At 43.0% G+C, this 9,409-nt stretch overlaps 1 pseudogene; it reads left to right on the forward strand.

Moving 5' to 3' along the window:
• Positions 1-4,510: 4,510 nt before the first annotated feature.
• On the forward strand, positions 4,511-4,560 carry LOC117802156 (annotated as a pseudogene).
• Positions 4,561-9,409: the final 4,849 nt, after the last annotated feature.

Genomic DNA, 9,409 nt, shown 5'->3' on the forward strand with positions numbered 1-9,409 from the left:
CTGTTTACGGAAAGACATGATATGCTAATTTGCGTGTTCTACGAGTTCTGCCAAACATAGCCTAAGGGGCAATGCCTACATCGCTTAGATCACAACGTGGCTGTTTGGGCTAGGAAAGTTTCGGGAAGGCAACTCCCCGTGGACTGCAATGGCAGAGTGGTCATGCAGGCTTTGGCCTTCCAAAGGCCTACGCCCCTCTCCGAAAACTTCCCTGCCTTCAGAGGCCTCCTTATTATGTTTTAGCAAGCCAGGTATTATGGCTGATTTCATGCCCTACATTAACCCCAACAATGTTGAAACTTTTTTTCATGATTTTTGTAATTTATATTTTTCTTTTATAAATTGCCTCAGTATCTCCTTTGCCCATTTTCTTCCTGAGATGGGCATCTTTTATCTTAATGATTGTAAGAGCACTCTTTATATTGAGGATATTAGCCCTTTGTCGTGAACATTGAAAATATTCTTGATGTGCAATAGTTTTTAAAGTTATTATTATTTTTATATAAAAATACCTATTTTTTTGAGAAACGCTACACCCAATGTGGCGCATAAACCCAGGACCCTAAGGCATGTCCTACCGACTAAGCCAGCCAGGCACCCCCTCCCCAGTATCAGTATTTTTACTGGTTTTATCCTTTCCTTTTGCCCAATGCAAAGTCAAATAAACTGTCCTCTAATTTCCTACCAGTAGTGCGTGAATGTGCTTGTTTGGCCCAGGAAGACATCAGGATGTACATAATTAGCATTTTTATAGTATTAATAAAATCTTCCCATTTTTATTCTATTGATTATTAGAGTATTGTACAATGAGAGTGAAATCACATTTGAGTCAGAATGAAGATGATCTTTGATGTCACAATCCCAGGACAGTTCCCAACCAAATGTCCTTGGGAGAAAACTGTCAACCCAGAACAAGGTGACAATGGTGGGCTTTATGGTTTGTGTGACATGAGGTGGGTCTCACCTGCTTAGAAGGCTGGAGACTTGTGAGTCTTCTGTTCCCCACATGAGCCAGCTCATGTGGGTGGGCCTCCTGGCCTCATGCCAACATTGTGGTGCCCAGCAGGGGGCTGTCTCATCGTATCCTGAGGTGGGGCCAGTTTATACCCAAAATTTTAGCAAGGGATTTGGGTATCCAAGAAGTTAAAGCTTTATTAGAGGACAATAGCCTAAACACTCATGACCCATTTCTTAGGAAGAGACATTTTAAAATAAGAAAAGGAAACTAGAACTAAACAGTCTGACAGGATATTCTAGCTAACCACAAATTTACAGAATTATAGTTTAGCTACAGAGATCTTTCGCAACTTTTCTCAGATCTCCCCAGTAAGTACTACCTTTAATAACTTGACTGCTCTCTGAAAAAACTAATCAGAAACCATTACAAGGTGGATTTTGTGTCCAAGGTGACTAGGCCCCATTAGCTGGAATTTTCTCAATATTGTTTCCCACATTCTTTACCACACTAGAGATTTTTCTTTGCCAGTCTGGCAGGTGAAAAAAAAAAAATGGCACAGCACTGTGTTAATTTTCATTCCTTAGATTACTGGTGAGTGTAATAAAAATTTTATGTTTCTCAGCTGTTTGCATTTCTCCTTTGGTGAGTAACCTATTAACATCTTTTTCACTCTTTTCTATAGGCTGTCTTCATATTTTTCTTATTGATTGAAGACCTCATTATATAGCAAGATATTAACTCTTCATCAGATGTACTGCATTTTTTTTCTTAATTTGCCAGGGTTTTTTTTCTTTTTCTTTTTCTTTTTTTTTTTTTTTTGAAGTAGGCTCCACACCCAGTGTGGAGCTTGAACTCACCACCCTGAGATCAAGACCCAAGCTGAGATCAAGAGTCAGACATTCAACTAACTGAGCCACGCAGGTGCCTTGCCAGTTTCCTTTTAACTTCTGCTCTACAGAAGTTTCTAATGATTAAGTAGCTAAATCTATCAATCTTTAACTTTGTGGTTTCTGTCTTTAAGCGTCACGCTTGGGAAGTCCTTCCCTCACCACATTAATTACTTTTAAAAATTGTTCTTCCTTCTAGTATTTTATGTTTTCATTTTTTACATTTAAATCTAATCCATCTGAAATTTATTTTGGTATATATGATAGGAAAAACTAATGATTTTTCCCTGCAATTGCTAGCTAGTTGTCCCAATGATATTTATTAAATAATCCAGGAATGACAAATATGTAATCTGAGTGTGGTCTCCCCCTCCTGGGCCCCTGGAAGACATTTCTAATCAAACACAGAACTCCTCGAAAAGCCTAGACGAGGCCTCACAGCCCTCCTAGAACTTCAGGCAGCCACCTCCAACCCGTGAGATGTGGCATCAACATGAAACTTCTTGTCATTCCTTAGACTAATCCATCCTTTTCCCCATTGATGCAAGAGGCCTTTATTAGATAATATATTCTGTTTTATTCTGTACTTTCCTTTCTGTTTTATCAATGGGCCTGTCTTTTCCTGTGCTAGCTCCACTCCGCTGGTACTGCATCTATGGACTAAACCGTAACGACTGGTAACACAAGCCTTGGCCCTTTTGCAACATTTTCTTGATGATTTTCTCTCCTCTAAACTTCTAACTAGGGACACCTGGGTGGCTCAGTCAGTTAAGTGTCTGCCTTCGGCTTGGATCATGATCCCAGGGTCCTGGGATGGAGTCCCACATCGGGCTCCTTGCTCAGTGGGGAGTCTGCCTCCCTCCTGCCCCTTCCCCTGTTTGTGCTCTCTCTCTCTCTCTGATAAATAAATAAAATCTTTTTAAAAATAAACTTCTGACTAAATTTATTGCACCAAAGATCATCCAAAATAATTTAGATTCATATTAGATTTTCCAATCTAGATACATAGTATTTCTTTCCATTTGTAAAGATTCCCTTTATGCCTCAGAACGGTTTAATTCTGAGAGGTCACACACATTGCTGGTGAAGTTTATTCCTAGAGATTTTGTATTTGTGGTGGCTATTCTAAGTGGGATCTTTTTTTAATATAATATCTAAATATATATATATATATTTAAATATCTAACTTATTACTAGAATATAAACTTCATAAGAACAAAGACCACACATCTTTCGTTCATAACTATAGCCCTAGAGCTTAAGAAACATTGTAGGCTCTCAATAAAAGTTTTTAAATGAAGGAATAATGGCACAAAGCAATGCCACTTCTTAGTGTGTCACTAATTTGTAACAGGCAACCCTGCAAAATTCTTTTATTAATTGTATTAAAAGTGATGCTCTGGAATTTTCCACATCTGCAAATATTGATAATTGCCTTCATTCCAATATGTATTGCTTTTATTTATTTGTCTCAGAAGACTTACTGAATAGAATAGATTTTTCTATTCAGATTTCTATTGTTCTTTCAGAACAATTCTAAATAACAGTGATAGCAGTGAGCATCTTTTGGTGTTCCTAACTTTTATAGTAATACTTTTAGTGCTTCATGTTAAGTGTGATGACTATAGGAAGGGCAAATTTGATGTGAAGAATCCAGTGGGTTCCATGTTGGACTTGTTCAGAGGGGTATTAGTGTGAAGCTGTCTGACAGACAGCTGGACATACAAGAAATCTGGGCTAGACACAAAGATTTGAGAGTTAACATCATACAGGCAGTAGCTGAAGCCTTGGGTTAGAGAAATTTGCATGGAGAGAAGGCCAAGGATAGAACTGGGGAATGCCAAGCTCAAGGCTGAGCAGAGGAAGAGGAAACCATCAAAGGGATGAATGGAAATCAGTAAAGAGAAGAGTAATGGGGAACCAAAGACGGGTTTCAAGGAAGAGGAATTGATGAATGCAGGCAAAGGGTAAAGAGGGGGAAGATGGAAACAGGCCAAGGATTTAGCATCTAGGTCACCGATGACCTTAGTGAGTATGAGGTGTGCAAGTGTTGTGACGGGGCTGAAGTCACCTGCAGTGGGTTGAGGGGAGGTGACAAAGTACAAGCTGTCATAAGGACTCCTTCAAGAAGCGTAACAGGGAAGAGAAGCCAAGAGATGAAGTACTAGGGGTGCCTGGGTGGCGCAGTCCTTAAGCATCTGCCTTCTGCTCAGGGCGTGATCCTGGCGTTATGGGATCGAGCCCCACATCAGGCTCCTCCACTAAGAGCCTGCTTCTTCCTCCCATTCCCCCTGCTTGTGTTCCCTCTCTCGCTGGCTGTCTCTATCTCTGTCAAATAAACAAATAAAATCTTAAAAAAAAAAAAGAGAGAGAGATGAGGTACTAAACTGAAAGGGAGACAGAATTGAGGAAGGATTCGGATTTTTGCAGGTAGTGGTGGCACGAAGCTGCTTATAAGAAGAAAAGGAAAAGACAGTCAGAAAGACTAAAAGTTTGAGCAACAGGGGGAAAACCTAACCAAGCAAAGCACAAAGGGTGTGGAAGGGATGGGCTCCCATTTAAGAGTCTATTAGTCTTGATCTCTGCTTTCTCTCAAGTAGGTGGGAAGGATGTAAAATGGGTGCGGATTGGTGTCTCTAGAGAAAATTTCCCATACTCTGGTTTCTCTTGAGATCGCATAAATCTTTCGCCTTTTACTAAAGATTTCCGTGGAGAAAATTTCCCACTTCTGTCCTTTCTCAACCAAACTTGCAGAACTAGGAGGCTGGAGCCCTGAGAGCAGGGGAGGTGTGGAATCACTGCCCTTGGGCCCAGGTGACTAGCGAGGACTGAAGGGCTGCTAGGCAGAGATCAGGTTTCCGGCTGAATCTGAAAATTATAAATCCACCTGGTCAGAGTAAAGGCCCTAAAAGCATCTGATTTCATCAGTGCGATTTTTGTCCTGCGCATCAGACATTTTAAAAGCTGCCCCAGTGATTCTAATGGGCAACCATGGTCGACAACTGCTGGCCATTTGTGCATCCAGAGGCTGAATCTCTACCCCTGGGTGGGAGGACCAGGAGAGGCTCTGGTGCTCTGGCTCAAGCAGCAGGTTCCCATGGGGGCTGCGGACGTCCCCCCAGTCACAGGAGGTCCAATTCCTGCCTTGCTCTGCTCTTCGCTGAGGATCTGAATTTTTCTCCAACCTCCTGCCTTAACCTCAACCGCAGACAGCTTCCCTAACAGACCCAGAGAGCCCTGGAATAGCCGTGGAGGGCCAGGTTCAAGGATATGATAGTAATTATGGCAAACAATACGCTTTTCCGCTTACGAACCACGCCTTCGGCTTGGTTCCCTGCGTGTGCGTGTGAATGTGCGCGTGCGTGTGTCTGCTCTGGGCTGCCTATTCAACTGCAAAACAAAAGCGGCTCTGAGACCGGAGCGAAGGTTTAACGGGTGACCACGATGACTCATGCTGCTCAGCTGCCAAGGCCACGGGGGCTGCCACCCCCATTGGGGCGGGGCCTGGGTGGGAAGGCTCACAGGTACAGCCGCTCCTGGGAACTTCCCGCCCTGCCCTTGGGCAGAAGGCCTGTTTTTTTGTAAAAATTCAGACAGAAAATGTAACTTTCCTTTTACGGCTACAAATTTCCCCGTGTCAGCAGGCAAGCTGAAGCAAGGATGAGCCCAGTGGATCTTGCGAAGGCACAGGGCTGTTCACACACAGATTGGGGTTTACTGTAGTAGGCTACAAACCCGGGCCTTTTTCAAAATGGGCTCAGGTTGGAACACGAGGCCTGGGCAGAGCACGGATGCCCCTGCAAGCAGGGATCAGGAGACAGGACCAGCCCAGAGGAGCACGTTTAATGGAAACTTACAACCTGCCGGTGTGGGGACATGCAGGAAACAACGAACCCCTGATGTCCCAACACGCAGCCACTTGTCACAAGCATGTGGCCGCTAAGCACGTGAGATGTGCCTGGTCTGAATTAAGATGTAAAATACCCCGCCAGATTTCAAAGACTTAGTATGGGGAGAAAAGCATAGAATAGCTCCTTAATAACTTATTAATACTGTCTTACACTGACTACATGTTGAAACAATAATATTCGGATGTATTAAGTAAACTGTGTTATTGAAATTGATTTCATCTGTTTCATTTTACTTTTTAAAATACAGCTGCTTGGGGCGCCTGGGTGGCTCAGTCGGTTAAGCATCTGCCTTTAGCTCAGGTCATGATCCCAGGGTCCTGGAATCCAGCCCAAGGCCGGGTTTCCTGCTCAGCAGGGAGCCTGCTTCTTCCTCTGCCTGCTGTTCCCCCTGCTTGTGCTCTCTGTCAAATACGTAAATAAAATCTTAAAAAATAAACAAATGAGTAAATACAATAAAATATGGCTGCTAGAAAATTTGAAATTGCATCTGTGGCTTCCATGATGTTTCTTTTGGAGAATGCTACCCTATGCCCATCAACAAACAAACTTTTATCGGACACCTACTTTGCTCAAGAAAGGATGAAGGTACAAAGCCATATATAATAATAATAATAATAATAATAATAATAATAGCTCCAGGTTTTTACAAGGTTGACTACTTGCCAGGCACTTTGCACTGATTCAGTAACTCGCCCTAGGTAAGAAAGTAAGTCAGCGTCCAGAACCCCCATTATTATTTTTTTGTAAGATCTTTTTTTATTTGAGAGAGAGCGAGAGCACACAAGTGGGTAGAGGGACACAGGGAGAAGGAGAGAAAGAATCTCAAGCAGACTCCGTGCTGAGTGCGGAGCCTGACGTGGGGCTCAATCTCACGACCCTAAGATCATGACCCCAGCCAAAATCAAGAGTTGGATGCTTAACCAACTGAGCCACCCAAGCATCCCTAGAACCTGCATTATTAACCAGTTGGCCAAACTGCCTCACTGGTGGCAAGGACATTGGTGTCTAGTTGGGGTGCATTGCAGATACATGCCCTGACTCAGTAAAGGAGCTGTCACATGGCAGAGGACACCCAAGTTAAAAACCCACCCTCAGGAACATACATTTTAAATGTTATTTAATGCTATTGAAACACACAGCAATCTGCACTCTCTTTCCCAATTTCTTTCTTTCTTTCTTTCTTCCTTCCTTCCTTCCTTCCTTCCTTCCTTCCTTCCTTCCTTCCTTCCTTCTTTCTTCCTTCTTTCTTTCTTTCTTTCTTTCTTTCTTTCTTTCTTTCTTTCTTTCTTTCTTTTTCTTTCCTTTCTTTCTTTCTTTCTTTCCTTTCTTTCAAGAGGGGAGGGGGAGGGGTAGAGGGAGAGAGGGAACATTAAGTAGGCTCCACACCCAACTCCGAGCCCTAGGCCAGACTGGATCTCACATGACCTGAGATCAGGAGTCTGACGTTTAAGTGACTGAGGCACCTAGGCACCCTAACCGCTTTCCCAATTTCTTGTACAAAGATCGCCTAACTTTTGGGGGCATGCTGGTTGCAGTAAGGATGCAACCTCAGGATAGTCACTCCCCACCTAGGCTGCCCAGTGCAATCACCTGGGGAGCTTTGAAAAATCCTGATGCCTGACCTATATCCTCAGACATTCTTTTGTAATTGGTCTGGTTGGGGGCCCGGGCTTTGGTATTTTTAAAAGCTGCCCAGGTGCAACCAGGGACGAGAATCACTGGAATGAAAACTTAACTGGTCTAATAGAGACTGAATCCCCAGCCTCAGGCTCCCTCATTTACCCTCTCCCAGTTCATTCTACCTTTCTATCATAACCAGCTGAAGCTGGCCAGCGTTCCAAACTCAAGACAAGGGGTTGCCAGAGTGAACAGAGCCCACTACAAGGAAGGCATGGGGCCAGGACCATAGAGTTTCGTTTCTTTTTTTTTTTTTCTTCCTTTCCTTTCCTTTTTCCTCTTTTTCCTTTCCTTTTCTCTTTCTTTCTTTCCTTCCTTCCGTCCTTTTTTCATTCATTCTTTCTTTCTTTCCTTTCCTTTTCTTTTTTCTTTTCTTTCTTTCTTTCTTTTTTTTTTTTTGGATTTATTTATTTATTTGAGAAAGTGCATGCATAGGGGGAAGACCAGAGGGAGAGGGAGAGAAGCAGACTCCCGCTGAGGGTGGAGCCCAATTCGGGATTGGGGGCTTAATCCTACAACCCTGAGATTAAAATCTGAGCCAAAATAAGAGTAAACTGTTCAACCACTTAACCTACTGCACCACCCAGGTGACCCAGGGCTATAGAGTTTCTTAAATGCTGAGAATTTTGACCCAGGCTCTTTCTGAATTGTTGCATTTTATTGCTACTTTAGGGCACATTCTGTTTTTATTAATCTCTCAAGTTTTATTTATTAATAAACCTATACCCACATACACACATGCTAGTGGATGAAACCAACTGGGGATTGTGGAAAGTATACTGGACTTAAAAGCCAAGAGCACTTGCAATGAGCAGTAAATAAACCGTAGAGATTCAATGCACAGTATGGTGAATATAGACAACAATATCGTATTATAATCATCAAACTTACTAAGAGACTAGAACTTAATGATTCCAACCACTAAAAAGAAAGGATAACTACGTATCATGATAGGGGTGCTAATTATTGCTACAATGGCCATCATATTACAATATATAAATGTATCCAATTGAAATGCTATACACCTTAAATTTACACAATGCTATATATAAAATATTTTTCAGTTAAAAAAAGAAAGCCAAGAACACGTCTCTAGGTCTGGTCTGCCACTCTGAGATCTCAGTTTCCCCATCTGTAAAACAGGTGGGTTGGCCTTGACAGACCTAAGGCCCCTTCCAGCACAGACATTCCGGGATTCTCTATTGAGGTCAGACTCTGTCCCAGATTTTGTGTCTGATACCACAGTCAGAGAACTAGGCTGGTTTGCTTGTCCGTGCAGATCCAGCTCTGCCAGCCACAATGGAGACTTCACCTTCACAGAAATTTCCATCTGCAGTCTCTCGGCAGATTTGCCTATCCTCATCCTCCCCACCCCCATCCGTCCTCATGGAAATCAGCCTGGGAAATCAGATCTTGGAGAAACTTTGATCTCTTTATCTGAAGACACAAAGATAGCATTGCAAAGCCTGCTGCTGGTGTGGAGGTGGCATCGTTAGAAATGCTTCANGGGGGAAGGCGGGACTGGCAATGGAACAAGAGGAAAAACACTACCGGGTGGGAGTCGTCTTTGAAAGGAAATATCAGCAAAGTCTGATATGCAAAGTTTTGAAAAATCCTTCATACTGTACTTAGTCACATAGCCCACCTGGGATGGGGCTATGAACCTGGCTCTGTCGCTGTGTAATTTTAAAAAGACCCTTCATGTTTCCAAGCCATCCAGTGCAACAGGCTTCTGACACAGACCGCAGGCCCATTTCACATCCCTCCAGCCTACCATCTGTCTGCACCGCCCTCGCTGGCTCTGACATGCGCACATCTGACCGCCCTAGTCCCCATTCTAAGATCAGACTCCAGTTCCACTACCACCCCACGGCCTTGGTTACCTGCAGGAAAAAAAAATAAAATCCGAACTCTTCTCCATGTCACTTGAAGTCCTTCAACATCTGGCCTCAGGCTACTTTTTTTTTTTTTTTTTT

Source organism: Ailuropoda melanoleuca, chromosome 4, assembly GCF_002007445.2.
Source record: "Ailuropoda melanoleuca isolate Jingjing chromosome 4, ASM200744v2, whole genome shotgun sequence".
NCBI classification, from domain to species: Eukaryota; Metazoa; Chordata; class Mammalia; order Carnivora; family Ursidae; genus Ailuropoda; species Ailuropoda melanoleuca.